Raw genomic sequence first — 12,063 nt, forward strand, 5'->3', positions numbered from 1 at the left:
TAGCGTTGAAAATGAACAAATCAGATTGCTACGTGTGTCATTTGATGCCTGTAGACGGACGTGGATGGCCAATGATTGGCTATCCTTTGCAAATTGTGCTCGTAAGACATTTTCTGACACAATAGACATGGGTGCTCTCGCAATAGTCGGGAACTTCACATGGAGTCCTCTCTGTTCAAACAGAAGTATTCGTCTGGATTTAGTAACTGATAGACTTAGTATGGCACGAGCTATTAGCGCTAGTAAAGCTTTGGAATTGCTTTGTAGATCTAACAACACTTTGCCATGTCAGTGGAATCGAGACAAAATTCGATTAACTCAATGGACACATAGATATCACCTAGACTACAAAAGGAACGATTACTTTGACGTATTCATCTATGATACAACAGCCGGACCTTGGCAATGTGATTGGCAAACACAGGAATCTACTAAACTCACAGGGTGGTACTTGCAAACTAATCGGCAAAGAATGCTGCGTTTATATATCTGATGCGACCAGTTCCGTCGATGATTTGGACCAAATTGTTAAACAAGCGAACAAAGACATCCATAAAAATCAGGGATTTCTATCCAATTCACTTCAGCTAGGTGTTGAGGAGTTTATGAATTCTCTGGGAGGTTGGACGCGATACATTTTCCTTTTTCTAGGTGCGATTGCCATCATGCTTATTGTAATTTTTGCCCTCATGTATTGCTGCTGTTATTGCGCTCCTATGATCTGTCACCACACAACGAGTCAACCTAAGCCTCCCCATGCGCAACAAGCAAGGCTCGAATATGTTTCTGAAACACTTGACAAATCAATTATGTAACCGGGCTAGTTTATGTTTGTTGTTGTTGTGTTTTAAGTTTTCTCTCAAAGTCATCATGAGCAGTTGCCGTTGTTTTGTAAATTCATGTTTTCTGAATGGGTACCATGTGCATGTATGTATATTTGCTGCGTACATTTGGTTTGGTTCTCACAACTGAAACAGGGCGGCTATTTTGCAGTAGCGTCGGTGAGTAATTTCCCCTTAACATCAGAGATCCTTCCCAAAATTGGCCAAATGGATTAGGGTCCTGATGAAAAAGGTTTCGGCTCATCTTGTGAGAACATGTCACTTTTTTTTAAGAGAGAGAGAGAGAGACAAAGACTAATACATTTAAGCAACTATGTACTCCTGAATTTTTATGTTTAAGACAATAAGTCTTAAAAAAGGGGACTGATAGTATCTGAGAAATAGAAGGTCATTTATTCAATGTAATCCACAGTCAAAGCTATACAATGTTAATTATATAGCTTCCTGTGTATTCTTTAAGAACCCAAATGGTCAAAGCTCCTAGATGCCCTGATCACTGTGAGAAGTGATAACACTTCAGGCCAGGAACTCCTCATTTAAATATAGAGTTCCTAGCCCTTCTGTCTCCTAGGCAAATATTAGCATTCTGGTAACCACCCACTCCAACATGTTGTATAGGTTAAATACAGGAGACCTCTCTTCAGTTAGTTAGTGAAAACAGCCTAGGTGAAACTATATCTTTTAGTGCAGCCTGGTCTGTCTCTCCCTCCTCTGGTGATCATCATTGTAAGATTAAACCTGAATCTTGACATTCCATATTCACTTGACTGAGTCTCCGTTAATTAGGATCAATTCTTATCCTTTTACATATCACTTCTTAATATGACATACACAGGTTATACTGGATATGGACAGGGGGGAGGGAAAGATAACCCCCAAGCATGCCATCTTCAGCCATATGTTTGCCCCGACAGCAGAGCAAGGTTCAGTGAATTAATATTAGGATACCCTAGTAGTGTGAGTTGAAATGGAGAAATCGAGACTGTGACATGCATGAATGTAAAGCATTTAAGAATATTGATTTAGTTTTTCATAGTAGAGATTGTTAAACTGATGCTTAACATTAATGGTTCACCTGATATTAATTATTGTGATCAGCCAGCTATTTGTCTCATACATGGAGGACAAACTGTTGTATTCATGCAGTCCCTCAACAATAAAAACTATGTACAAAACAATTAGGTATTTAGGCATAGATATTTACAAAGAAAATGATATGGTCTATATAAACCCAATGCATTAAATGAGATAGTGATAAGCTAAATATATACAAAATCATCATTTATAGGGTACTTTCTATTGGGAAGTAGCTGTCCCCAACCCTGACATCTAAATTTCAATGCCTGTAAATAACACTTTTCAATTTTTTTAGATTTTAATCTAAATTTCAAAGATCTTTATGATTGGGTTTAAACAGAACTTATATAGGAATATCTAGATTTATTGTGGGTTTAATTTTTAAATAAATAAACTATACTCAAAAAATCATGTCCCCAGTTTTCATGTCACTACCGAAACACAAGAGTTTTAGTCCATTGGCTGAGCCTGTGTTTTAGCCACGACCCTGCATTTTTGACAATGCAGTGACACTGCATCCCTGTCCCTCATGGTTGAATGGTAAGTAGCTAAATCCCATAGTTTTTATATAAATGTGTCCCAAAGTCTGAAAATCGACGTGTAACCTTAAGAATGGTCACTACCGAAACCCATGTTTTCTTCAATTCTTGCTAGAATTCTTTATTTATGCTTAAAGTTAGCTAGAATTGTTACTACCGAAACAATCACTACCGAAACATATGGTAGTGACCGACCTGATGATTTCGGTAGTGACAAAATGAAATGGTAAGTAGTTCAATCCCATCATTTTTAAATAAATGTGTTGTGTGGACTAAAGGGCGGCCCAGATCACCTTTTGGAAGATTTTGGGAGAGAAATGAACATCCATCCAACAGTGCAGTCACTACCGAAACAGTGCAGCACTATCGAAACACTGGATGTTTTGTAAAAAATTAAGTATATTGAGTAATCAACTAAAATGTTATGATACTGATTGGATTAATGTATGTTCAATTTCATTAATCAACAACTCTGGAATCAATATGATCAGTATTTTGCATTTTACAAAGAAATATTGCACTTCGATTTTGATGAATTGTATAAATTAAACTTGAAAATTTGGTAAAAATTTAAATTGTATGGATTTCATTGTGAAAACCTTCAAGAAATATTTGTAAAAATACTCTTCAGAGAAGGGAAGGAAACACAATCTGAACAGGTCAATTATAATACTTTTTTACTATAGTAAATGTGATGTTTCGGTAGTGACAATTTTTGGAAGAGGAAAAACATTCCAACACATTCTGAAAATACAATATAAAAATTGACAGTTCTTTTACTAGATATGTGTACTTTAGATATGGTACAATATACATACGGACAAAGTTTTGGGAGTAAAACATACAAAAATTCAAAATATTTCCGACCTGACTTTGCACCAGTTCGGTAGAATGGCCCATGTATGACAATGAAAGGTTTGTCCGACACTCTGTTTCTGTGCTTACTAGGCCATCTGCCTCAGCATACCAACTCCATTTCTACTGCTGAAAAATACAACTTTTAGAATATAGATAATAGGTACTGTTATAACATTTAACTATTCAAATGTAAATTATTTGTATGACTAGCACTACTTTGAATCCAAAACAACATTGCCTTTTTGTGTAATCTTGCAGACTGACAAAAAGGCAGACACACCCACCTGAAAATGCATCCTCCATAGCGGAAGTAATAGAGTAAAATATTGTACATAAATGCTGTACATAAATCATAGAGTGAGCATCTGTCATGATTTGGGACATCCTGGCCTCTAGAGGCCGCCAAGCAAGAGACTCCATCCCTGTTGTGTTTGTCCATGTGCTTCTGTTGACTTCCTTCCTTCTGATTTCCCTTCATTGTTTCCACCTGCTAGTTCATTGGTCACATGACCAATTAAGTGTAGTATTTATACCTGGTTTGTGTTGTTGGCTGCGTCTTTGGTGTTTTGTTTTCTGGTTTCTTGTTTCCTAATCTCAAGTTCTCTAGTCGCCAGTCGCCAGTAACCGGTCTAAGTCATAGCCTCTTGTTTTGCTGTTTTTGTCTGTCTTGTTTTGCAACCTGTTTTTGAACCTTTTTCTGTTTTTGGAATTTTCCTATTTTTGTTGGTGAGAATAAAAAGTAAAATGTATTCTGGCACATCCTGTGTTTGGGTCCAACTACCTTCACTTTAACACACTTCCTGAGATATCCTTTCAGACAGATGAAATAGGTGTGCAAAGGAATCAGCAAGCTGAGTGGGCTATGTGAGGTTGCAAAGCCATGCAAATATTGATACTACACAACTCACTAAACCATTTACCTTTGTTTAGCAATCTGTGGTCAGGTAGCTACAAACCAAGTGGTTATTGTTTGTCTTCCGTGCAGACATATTGCTGGCTGATCACAAGGAAGGTTGGGAAAAGTATTATATCAATATTCTTAACGCTTTACATTAAAGAGCCTCCCATAGAGCTGTCTCCCTACTCACACTAGCAAGTCTTAAGTAAAGGAAGTATAGGCCTACTGCAGCTAGCTCTTACTCAGGTATGTGAGTTAGAAGGTGTAAGGGAAGGAGTCCAACACACTCAGATACATATTTAGTTAGTTGACTTCTGTCAGGAAGACCCTTGCAGCTGCATAGTGAGTTTGCAGGTTCCAGTCTTAAAATGAACAACAGGGTATGAACTAAATCTATCAGGGTATTTTAGGGAAACATTCGTCTAACACTCCGGCCAGATGTCTTAATAGCTCGTTGCATTTTGCCCCCTATTTCGGAGGAAAAGCATAATGCCTAAGCCGGTCTTCCTATAAATAGTAATGATATTACTAAAGGCCTTAGACATGGTGCTTTATTAAAACATTTGGTAGGACAGTCTTGTCCGGGAACAGTCGTGTGGGAAGGCGTTTATTTATTATAATAACTGCTGTCAATATGAGACAGTGCTTGCATGTTTAAGATCCTAGTAATAGCATTGTTGTTACTGAAGTACATTTTGGTGACTATTATGGTGATTACTAGGATCTTACTAGGCTCTCCCCACTGCTCTTCTCCCTCTACAACAACGACTGCACCTCAGGTGACCCGTCTGTTAAACTCCTTACATTTGCAGACGACACATCAGTCATTGGCCTCATCCGTGATGATAATGAGTCTGCATATAGACAGGAGGTTGAACAGCTGGTGGCCCTGTGGTGCGGTCGCAACAATCTGGAGCTTAACACGCTCAAAACTGTAGAGATGACAGTGGACTTCAGAATATAAAATACAAAAATAACTGCAGAATACAAAAATAACTGCAGACCCCTCCCACCCTGGACACAACATGTTTCAACTCCTCCCCTCTGGTAGGCGCTACAGATCTCTGTTCGCCAAAACCTCCAGAAACAAGAACAGTTTCTTCCATCTTGCTGTCTCTCTCCTGAACAGCTAGCCCTCTGTGGCACTGTACAAATAACCCATATAAAATTACCCCCGAAACCATATCTATTTATTTCACCCTTCCTGTATAACCCAATACCATATACATATAGTATTTATTTATGCCTGCTCTTCCTGGACTCTCCACTTTGCACTATTGTTTATCCATTGCACTGTTGTATTGTACTGTTGTATTGTATTGTTTTGCACTGTTGTATTGTATTGTTTTGCACTGTTGCACTGATTTGCACTGTTGTATTGTTTTGTGTTGTGATGTATATATGTGTAATATGTGTAAGCACACTGAGAGCCACTACACCAAGACAAATTCCTTGTTTGTGCAAACTAACTTGGCCAATAAAAGCTGATTCTGATTCTGATTCTGATCTTAGGCCTAGGCCAGACTAACCCGAGATACACACTAACCGTGACGGAACCATGACAAACTGGCATCCCGGCCAGACAAATCTGCCATTTGAAGCGTCTCTTACCGTCGCGGTTAGGATCCGCTTTCCAGAGTGGGTAGGTTGCAACCTACCCTGCTATCAGAGCCTGTCTGACCGCAAATCGGGTTTGAATCCGCGAATCTGATGACGTAATTATCCCACGTGAACGCTTGAAGCCCCACGCCCTGCCTTCCGAGAAAAAACATTGATTATTGGCTGCGATCCATATTGACTACCGTCAACTTTATTTTGCCCCTTAAAGTCTGTAAAACGTCTGCCACAACTGTCTGTTCCCGACTTACACATGTATCTTGTACACAAGCCATCCCCATACACCGGAGATAGCCTGAAGGCTTTCAAGAGTACAGATGCATATCAATATGCAGTTGCAGGATGGGTGAACGACACCAATAAATGGCATCTGGAGGCAAAACACATGTATGAGTGTAAGTTACTCAAACACGGATTATCAACCGATTTATTTTAGTGGTGGTTAAGAGTGCCAAATATGGGTGTAGCTACAGCCTTTAGTAAAGTTCGTTAGCAGTTCGCTAACTATTAGCGCTCTAGCTTAGTCAGTAGAGTTTAGCTCTGATAAGGCACAGCGATTGTGGCAATAAATGGCATCTGGAGATAAAACACATGTATGTCATCACAGGACATGTACGTTACTCAATCAGCGGTTATCAACCGATTTATTTTAGTGGTGGGTAAGAGTGTCAATCTGGGCTAACTAGGTGTAGCTAAAGTCTTTAGTAAAGTTCGCTAGCAGCATGCTAACTATTAGCACACTAGCTTAGTCAGGAGAGTTTAGCTCTGATAAGGCGCAGCAATTGTTCAAGATTGTAGTAACGTGCTGCATTTCACTTAACATGTCAGTCACTCCCAGGCTCTGAACACAAAATCAACATCTCCATGGATAGTGGTGCAGGAAAATACAAAGTGTTGATTGTACAATCGGGAGTTAGCTGTTGCTACTCGTCTCTTCTAATTTGCAGCCAACCATTTATAGCTAACCATTTATTCCGCCGATCTAAATCTTTTGGTATGTAAGGGATAACGGCCGACGAGCTGTCCAGTTCTACGAAGTTAATGGACGCTGCGGGGCAAAGAACACCACGACGCGGAGCGGAGTGGTGTTGGTCCGCAGAAGTCCATTAACTTCGTAGAACTGGACAGCTCGGAGGCCGTTATCCCGCTTATCTCCCGTTTACAACATCCAAAAATGTTTTTATTATTATTATTTAGAATTTCCTTTATCTTTAGGAAATTTAATATGCATAATAACCTGATGAATTCTTGATTTGAAGCCTAGTGCTCCCGTTAGAGAAAGTAGTGCGTTTTTTGAAGAAAAAAAAAACGTTACGTTGGTTGTCAATGGTAACCATTCATGAGCATTGATATGGAACGGCGATTTAACGTTTCTACTGGGACTACGTCCAAGGTGTCCGGTTATACGAACTTAATGTACACCCCATTAGCCAATCAGAAAACAGTATTTCGTTCCAGAGGGAGATAAACAATTATATTGTTTATTTGGGTTATTTTCGCGACTGGTGTCGAATCCATCAGCACAACATATGCCGGGCATTTTTAACTTTCTGTGGGTTTGGACCGACTGTGTCTATGTTGTGAATGGCGCTCAGCTAGACTTTCAGTCACAAAGATGGCGGCGCTTAGACAGTGACCTCACTTGGGATCTATGAATACGCGAACTCCGAGTCTTCTTCTCCGTTTCCGGTAGCCTCCTTCACAGCGCCACCAACAGGCCTTGCATATGTACTAAAGCAGATTCACCAGTTTCAATGGGTGTGTGTGGCCGCAGCACAGCGCAGCACAGCTTTGTCTGGCCGCGATTGACTAAACCCGAATCCGTCACGGTTAGTGTGTTTCTCAGGTTAGTCTGGCCCAGGCCTTAGAGGCTTAAATACGAAGTCTAGTTTGTCTCCATCCGTAAAGCTCAGAATACAGATAGCCCTATCATTTAGACGAACACTCTCTATCCGCAACGATCTGAATCGGGGGTAGAAAGTGAGTAGATTTGAATCAGTACGGGGGCTGGTGTTCGTCTGCACAGATTCACGCAACCTGATGACGTCATTGCCATACTTGATCGCTTCGCGATCTCCAACCAATATATAGATCACTTGTTCTACATCGCACTCGTGGTGGGTCTCGAATTCACTCTCATTAATCCAGCCTACTGATTTTTGTTTAGCTTCCTATCTTGATCTAATTTTTTTTTATTCAGACGTTACATAACTTTCATGACCACAAATATAAATTGGCCAGCGATTTAATTAGCTTTTTTCTTCATATATTAATGTAGAATGGTCTGAGCAAAGCCTCATGGGAAATGCTCAAGCTCAGCCTCTCAATAAAGCAAAGGCAAACTCACAGACATGTCATGTTGCACTGCTCCAAACTCTTTATTATCAATAGAAAATAAAATTCATTTTCGCATAACCTATAGTCTGCTCTGACCACCGATTCTATTAACCACCATAATGTATTACTGTGCAGATTAAATTTAGGCTATGCGGTTAGGCTAAACGTTGCTAATTGTAGCTTGTCTACTGGCATAGACATATATAGGTAGACGCCTTCAGCCCATTGCCGCGGCGAAAATCGTTGCGGCCATTTTGGGAGAGGGGTCAGTGACGTCATTTGCGCCTGTCACAAACGCAAGTTGCCGGGAGCAGCGGGGTTTTTTTCTGAACAAAAATCATGATAACCTTTTCCACCTCGCAACCGATTTCACGGAGTCATTTCTATATTCAAGGGTTTATGATACACGTGAAGTATCCCCCAAAAGATTTGTCTCCATGTTACTTTGAATTCTTGCTACTTAATCTACAGTCTTGTACACCCACAGCTCGTGCATCTTGAAAATACTGAGTGGATAACTGAACTACCGGAATAGTGCTTCTTTAGGTACTGTGTTTTGACCATAATTGAGAGAAATAGCCTTCAAATCAAACAGTGAGAAACTGGCAGTCAGTAAGTTTTTTATAGTTATTCAACAATTGTGAGATTGTTGTAACATTAAAACAGGAGACGACTTTCTCCTTGTAGAAGACTGATGCTCGAAGCTCCGGTGGTTTCCTCAGGTGAACGAAACTTTCGGAAGATCAATGAAGATGCTTTATTTTCATTGGTTGCTGGATTACATTTTACACAGATACAAAAGTTTTTTTCTGATTAGCTGATTGTGTAGCCCATTTCTTTTTTTTATTGGCTGATAAGTGGCACCTCACGGTAGAACTCCAGCGGATTCGGGGAGACATGCTTGATTCCTCCATGGTGACGGCAGCGCATCCAGGTCATGTTTACGTGCTGCCGCACATTAAATAGCCTAGAGGTTTTTTTAGCCTGAGAAATACGATGTGTGGCGGGAGTGCGTGACTTAAGACCAAAATGAGTGACTGTCACGCTCAATGCGTGACACTTGAGAGCCCTGATTTTAAGGTTCTTTGAGTATGGATCTTTCAGTTGTGGTAGTGTACTATAAAACCAAAACGGTAGTATATGCCAACGGCGTGATAGACTGAACTGAAGTGTGTGGGCACCGTAAATCTAAGAATAGCCGATTCCAGAGAAAAAGCAACGGACAGCTTGACGCCGGTCAAGAGTGACGCAGAAGAAGAAGAAGAAGTTTCTATGTCAGTATTGGCAATTACACTTCCTCATCCATCCCCTTAAACTGTGGTGTTCCCCAAGGATCGATCCTAGGCCCCCTGTTGTTCAATTTGTATATGCTCCCACTCGGGCAAATTATCAAACAACATCAGATTTCATACCATAGCTATGCTGACGACACTCAATTATACTTAGCAATTTCTCCCAATGACCTTAGCCCACTAGAATCACTTAATCTGTGCATAGATCAGGTCAATAACTGGATGTGTCTTAATTTTCTTCAACTTAATAGTGACAAAACAGAAGTTATTGTCTTTGGTAAAGTAAGCGACAGACACCAGGTCAGTGAATTTCTTAACACCAAAGGACTAAAACCAAAGGCCATTGTTAAAAATGTGGGTGTCATTCTAGATAGTGACCTGTCATTCAATCAACATATAAAATCCATCTCTAAATCAGCCTTTTACCATTTAAAAAAAACATTTCAAAACTAAGAGGTTTCATGTCACAGGCTGATCTTGAAAAACTTGTCCATGCATTCATTTCCAGCAGAATTGACTATTGTAATAGTCTTTTCACTGGACTCCCCAAAAAGCATATTAAAAAGCTCCAGCTAATACAAAATGCGGCTGCTAGAGTTCTTACCAAAACCAGGAGAACAGAACATATAACTCCAATACTGAAATCTCTACACTGGCTTCCAGTTAGCCACAGAATTGATTTTAAAGTGATGCTTCTTGTTTTTAAGTCCATGCATGGGTTTGGACCTTTATATTTTAAGGACATGCTCCAGCCGTATGTACCTCCCAGACCCCTCCGATCCCAGGATAGAATCTTGTTGGTGGCCCCTACTGTTAAAACTAAACAAGGTCAAGCAGCCTTCAGTTATTATTCAGTAAAACTTTGGAATCTTCTACCAGACCACATCAAAACTGCCCCCACCATAGACAGTTTCAAGACAAGACTAAAAACAAACCTATTCTCTTTAGCCTATATGTGAAATTCTCTATTTATTACGGTATGCTGCTTCTTAGTGCTAATCATAATGTCTCTTACCTGCAATTTATTGATTTTAATGTTTTATTTATTTATTTTCTTTCAATTTTCATTGTGTTTTAATAGGCCTACCTGAATTATTTTTACTTTTTATGTCATAATTATTGTTTTTTTTATTTTTATTTAAGTTTCTTTGACTGTTTCAATTTAAATTCTATTACTGTTTGTTTCTGTAAAGCACATTGAATTGCATAATGTACGAAATTTGCTATATAAATACATTTGAGTGACAATGGAGTTGGTGAAGGATATCCCCACAGTTGTGATTTGACTACAGGCAACACATATGCTCCTTAAGTTGAAGTATTAAAACCATTATAGGAGGATCCTTCTATCGATTCTACGGCATGTAGTTCAGCGTGAATGTACATATTTTATCTTATTGTTATTTAATTATTATTAAAATTATTGTTTTGTTTAAACATGAAACATAAACATGTTATTTTTCACTGGCAAGACGTTTCACAAAGTTTGGAACTTACGGGCTTCCTTCGCCATATTTGTTCTTGCATACTCATATTTAAAATACTTTCCTTCCTGTCTTGACCAGTCTAGTCACAGCTATCAGAAGAGTCTGTCTGCAGACTTGCAGACCCATGGTCACAGCGGTAGCCCAACAGATGGCTCACTTTCGACACTCTGAGTCTTTGTTTTTTTCATTAGTTGAATAGCTATTATCTTCGAAGATATGGAGTCAACTTAAACGTTCTGTCTGAAGACCTGCCCTATGTGTTGCGCTCGGATAAGAGGCAGTCCTAAATAGCTCGACGCTAGCTGAATAGCTAACATTAGCTAGCAAACAAAGCAAAATCCAGCTATTTGGAATCCCTGGAAACAAAAGGTAAATAATGGTTTTAATTGTGCACGTAAAGAAGATTTACCTGCACTATGATTATGTTTTAATGTAAAAAAAATAGTATCTAATCACGAATCCAATCATCTTGCCCCAATATTATCAAAGTTGGTTCGCCAATTTGATTTGTAAATGTTGTTGCCAGGTATCAGATGTGAATAGGTAACGTTAATTTTCGAATTGCCACTGTTAATCTATTTTACGATAAACCTTAAAAGCCGTCCTGTCAGCTTTGAGTTTCTATCTGAAAATGTAACGTAACATATTCAAGTCATCAACATGCATAAGTAGCAGGGGCATTAGCCAGCTAACAGAATAGATGCCTATAAGGACTATGTTAACAGTAAGTTGAACGTTAGCTGTCGACTTTTCAGCTCAACATCGAAGCTAGCTAGCACAGCTATGTTTGCAAACATTTTCCACAAAGATGACGTTTAGCTTACAGACAGTAGTTTTAGCTTTTGGTATTTTAAGCACACATTAATGCGTCAATGGCGATGTCAGTTTGTTTTTCAGAAGTTAGAGCGATAGGTAGGATGGATACCATTAGCTTGCTAAAATTGCCTTGAGGTTGATGGCCAGCTAGCACGTTTATGGCGATGGGCTAGCTAGCAAGATACATCGTAAACGTTCAGCTGATAACTTTATTTGTTTTTAATTTGCAGCAAGTTGTACTGCAAATTAAGCTAGCTAGCCACGACACTTTACCGTGGCCAATACGACGATAGTCGCAGT

General features: G+C 39.3%; 1 protein-coding gene across 1 annotated transcript in view; it reads left to right on the top strand.

The window, feature by feature from the left end:
- Window positions 1-11,050: 11,050 nt before the first annotated feature.
- The window catches only part of rab24 (RAB24, member RAS oncogene family), a 29,340-nt gene continuing 28,327 nt past the window's right edge, over window positions 11,051-12,063 (top strand). The window contains exon 1 of the mRNA XM_080851210.1: window positions 11,051-11,316. The gene's annotated coding sequence lies outside the window, so the exon portion shown is untranslated. The remainder of the gene's footprint in view (window positions 11,317-12,063) is intronic.

The sequence above is a fragment of the Sprattus sprattus genome (genome assembly GCF_963457725.1).
Source record: "Sprattus sprattus genome assembly, chromosome: 1".
Lineage (NCBI taxonomy): Eukaryota > Metazoa > Chordata > Actinopteri > Clupeiformes > Clupeidae > Sprattus > Sprattus sprattus.